This window comes from Lactuca serriola, chromosome 4 (genome assembly GCF_051521515.1).
Source record: "Lactuca serriola cultivar US96UC23 chromosome 4, Lser_US96UC23_V15, whole genome shotgun sequence".
NCBI classification, from domain to species: Eukaryota; Viridiplantae; Streptophyta; class Magnoliopsida; order Asterales; family Asteraceae; genus Lactuca; species Lactuca serriola.
In genome coordinates this window covers 125577082-125581861 of record NC_136411.1, presented here as the reverse complement: position 1 = coordinate 125581861, position 4780 = coordinate 125577082, and the positions used below count along the sequence as shown (strand labels likewise).

At 32.7% G+C, this 4780-nt stretch overlaps 1 long non-coding RNA gene across 3 annotated transcripts; it reads right to left on the bottom strand.

The window, feature by feature from the left end:
- Window positions 1-1154: 1154 nt before the first annotated feature.
- Window positions 1155-4171, bottom strand: LOC145100340 (uncharacterized). 3 transcript variants are annotated; one of them, XR_013704980.1, is made up of 4 exons: window positions 3387-4171; window positions 2115-3251; window positions 1515-2025; window positions 1155-1395 (listed from the first exon to the last, which is right to left on the bottom strand). It is a non-coding gene; the product is annotated as an uncharacterized LOC145100340 (long non-coding RNA). The 3 variants fall into 3 exon arrangements; XR_013704979.1 differs by having other exon boundaries at window positions 2115-3697; window positions 3873-4171; XR_013704978.1 differs by having other exon boundaries at window positions 2115-4171.
- Window positions 4172-4780: the final 609 nt, after the last annotated feature.

Genomic DNA, 4780 nt, shown 5'->3' with positions numbered 1-4780 from the left:
ACCAGGTATCTTGGCCTAAAACATATAGTAGGACCACCTGAAACTATCCCACCACCATATGGCTATCCCACATAAGATGTCGTAAGAAAAACCTAAATAAATCATTCATAAGTGCTGAATGAATACAAAAACAAAAATGACTTATTTTGCAACAAAAAAATATTAAGGACTAAATGTCTACAAAAACATTAAGGACTAAATGTGTACAAAGTGATGAATATATTACCCTATTAAGTCATTTTTACCGGCTAACTTGGAGTAGCCGGTCATAAGGACTAAATATGTATAGTTTAACATGTTGAAGGGGTAAATGTGGATGAAAAAAAAACTCAGTGACTAAATGTGTACAAATCAAAAAATATATTACCCTTTTAAGTCATTATCCCTATTTTAAAACATATTTTTGACTTTAATGATGTATTAAATCTTCTCATACAAGTTTAAGCACCTAGGAAATAGAAAAAAAAATTTAAAGGGCCAATTAAACCAATTCCAAAGAATTTATATGGCCTCAATGAGATTATCATGGGATGTTAGTGGGCAAAGTGGGCAGGTGAACACGGTCCAGTTTTTTTATTATATATCATATAGCTATTTATTTAAAATAAAAGCTTATAATATCGATAGGGACCTTTTTTTTTCTTACTCGTACTGGGCATTTGAGGATGTTTTACATCCTTGGTCCTGGAGATTATCCTTTTAAAATATTATATTTTGCAAAATGTTCAACAATTACAATACGAAAATTGATGGTTGCTTCATAAATTAAAAATTCTTCAAAATTTGTTTCCAATTTTGAAAGTTCTATTGAGAACAGTCAATAAATCATGAGGCGCTAATACTCATAAACTTGTTTAGTGATCTAAAAAAAAAGGTTTTATTAGTTAGTTTCTTCAAGGGTGTCTCGCTTTATTTATTATCATGTATATTATATAACTAGGTGGGGAACCCCCGCGTTGCGGGGGTCGGATGCGACAATTTTTTCCGTTGTTTGTTCTTTGTAAATGTTATTTGATCAACTATTTGTTTATAGTTTGAGTTGCTCATTCCTTTCCTCTTTAACTGATCTGTAAATAAATAAATAAATAAATAAGGAAAAAAACATCAACGAATTTGTAAGAAAAGTAAGAAAATTGTTATATTACCCTCTTTAACTGAAATAGAATTAAAATGCAACACATTTTGACCAATTCTGGCAATGGAAGTCATATATCATAAACCAAAATAACCAACATTGCATTCAAAAGCTAAAACGGAAAGTGTATTAGCAAGTAACTTCTACATGAACAACATGTCATCATAAAGATTGAGAATGACTTGGCCTACTGTATTCCACCTTCCACCTCCATCCACCTCCACTTGCAGGCTTCGATGATGCTCCTCCATCCATCCATCCTTTAAAGGATACAATAGTATTAGTCACAGATGACATACAAAATTTAAAACAAATAAATAGATAAACATAAAAATAAATAAAGCTAAATTGTTCAGGATCTAGTTTTTGATGGAAGTACATCTAAAAGGTGGGTAAGGGTAATCTTGTCATTTGGCTTTAGCAAATCATTCGGCAATTGAGGTGGTAGGGGTGAGCGTCAGAGGCTGTTAAACAAAAAACAGAAACGGTGAGTAAAGCTGGTAAGAAAGCAACATAGTGAATTTTGATTGGTACTTTGCGAATAATAACATTCTACTAATGTTTCTTTACACATAGAAGCAAAATATATAAAAATTCTTACAAATTCATACCTAAAAAGTACGTTCATATTATGGTTAAAAACTATAAGTATGTTGCTATTATAGGAATAAGGCAAACTCGTAGAGCTTTCGTTGTTTCCTGGACAAAATTTAGAAGCAGAATGATAATTTAAGTTGTTTGAAAGATCAATGTGATTGTCACCGGAGCAAATGAAGTTGGTTTTGGAAGTGGAAATTTGGCTTTATTGTAGTTCTTCTTATAACTGTAATACTTGAGATGTTCTCCATCATCCAAACCATAATGTCAAAAATTGGGCTTGAATCACCAACCTGTTTGATTAAAATAAAATAAAATCAGAATACTTCAGAAACCTGCTATACCTCCAGGGGCATTTTATTATTTTTAAACGAACGTGTACCTTAGATGTCAACTCCACAAGGTATTTATTCCAAATCATGAAACCTTTTCTTCCATTTGATCATGTCTGCTCCCAAATCCGCAGAATCTAGCGCCAAATGTACACTTTTTTCTAAGATGTCTGATGACATCAACAATAGCTCCAACTATCAGAACCAAAGCTAATTTCTTTGTTTCTTGTGCAAGTGATGTGGTAACCTCTAAGATGTTCAGTGGCATATCGGGTTTTTTAAGTATGTTTTTGTAATCAAGATGCTTGATTAATATACAAAGCAGAAAATGTGTGTTTTGTGCCAAAAAAATACCTAGGAATGAATGAATGTATATCAGTCCATGATATTGACCATTTTTTCACTGCAAATGAGCCATGAATTTTGGATCAATGTAAACTCCATTGTTAGTGTTTGTGTTGAAGATATATTGTAAAAAAATCTGAAAAGAACAACCATCAAACATATGAAACACATTAGTCCACATAGTGTAATTAGTAAATATTCTTACTTGATCCAGCTTCTTGACCAAACAAGGGATCCTACTGCAACCTGCTAAGTTATTATATACGTGTGGGGGTAGGGGCAACTTTGTTAATCACCTCGTCAAACAAAATTTATTTGTATCTCAAATTTCGCAATAAAAAGAAACTTGAAAGGATGTGTCAACAGAGAGCATCAATTATATGCCAAGAGGTTATTCAAAGTTATTTTACATATGGTAATTCACTAAAAAATAGAAAAGTGATTACCTCAGTTGACTCTTCTGTAATACTCTGGCATACCCGACCCCTTTAGCCTACCAAAAGAAAATATTAAACAAACATCAAAATGTAAAAGGATTTTTTTATATACATCGACATAAATTTTATGTTGTTTCATTTTCGATTTGGGCCATATCATGTAACGAATCAAGTAATGTTAGATTATTACTTTTACCAAATCCATGCCCAGAATTTCAGATCCCATACTATTGACCTTAACATATTATAAACAAATAGAATAAGTAATTCCATTGTCATATTTATTTCATGTGTAGTGAAAAATAGCAAAAACGACCTTTATTCTACCCATGGCAGAACAATCAAAACACCACATCAGGTTTTACTAATCTCATCCATCGGTGATTCAGTTCTGTCCCACGAAGCCTACAACCGTATAAAAGACCCCAATTTTACTGTATTGCAAACAATTACATTTGGTACAGATCGTAAAAAACATGAAAACCTTGATTATCCCTAAAACATAGCGAAAAAAAATTTAACATAGTTTTTCTTGCTCACCTGGCAATCAATAAGATAGCATACCATCGCACAACACTAAAACCTGCAAAAAAAAGCCAACTTCAACATAAACAAATTGAATACAAAAAAATATTAGTGTGTGTAAAAGAATATGTGTGTGATAGTTACACAATCACTTATTGACTTTTATAGACATTATATATACTAAACTATAGTGAATTTAAACAGCTTTATGATACCTATTATGCATGCTGAAAAGGGAAGAGGAAGTTATTTTGAAATACCTACCATCCCTAGAAGTTCTATCTGTATCAAGCAACAAGTATCCAATTGGATCCCTAATGCTACCTCTACAAAACTTGAAGAAAAGAACACAATCATCAGAAAGTGGGTTTTGGTATGTGTATATGTGATTGCGTTGATGGTTGATTCTGCGATGTGAGTCGGTTCTTATTTGATTCATGTGATTGAGATAGATATCATCGTGTTTTCAAAAATTACCATCATAGGGTTAGACGAGGTTACCTATTATAAAGGGTAACTTGGGTAAGAATTGTATGAAATATCTTCACGAAGCGGCCATAGAAGGAGAGTCGGGTGTAGATGTCGAAATCAAAAGAGGCCGACGTCGGCTCTTGTTCCTGCTGCTTTTCGGTGATGGTGACCGGCCATATGCCACAGTGACACCAGTTTGCTCCAAAATCGTTGCTTTCTCCACCATCAATTTCGATTGTCGGTGGCGCTGACTATGTTAGAGAACACTTCCTCGACCCACATCTCCGTCGGCGGCCGGGTCGACCGATCATATGCCGCTGCAACACCGGTAATTGCATAAGTAATGGGAGGTTTATGGAAGAAAAGATAGATAACGTTGACTGAAGATATTTGAGGCGGTGGGAAGGATCCGGAAGCGGATAAACCCAAACGGTGATCAACACGTGTATACAAGAATGTAAATATTTCCATAAAATACCCAGGTATAAAAAACAAAACTGAAACAACATATGCATGGGCTATTCTTGCCAAAAAGTACACAACTTCACTATTCATAAAGATGTTCATCTTTAATATATATATATATATATATATATATATATATATATATATATATATATATATAAGAAATGTTCAAATTTTTATATATTTCCCTTTAGTCAAATTTTATTTCCATCCAAAAGTTGATCGATAATAGTATACCCTCGATATCATTTTTAAAATTTACAAAAGGATTTAATGCAGTAGAACATAAAAATGAGTAGGAAGTTGTCAAAATTTCTTATAATTGTTGTAAAGATATGATTTTTTCATCGAATATTCTATGAATTTATCAGAGTTTTTCTAACAAATGCGGAATTCTAACTCCTCAAAAACAATTTACATCCCAATACTATCATCGGGTATACAATAAATCATAACCACAATTTAAAGCAACA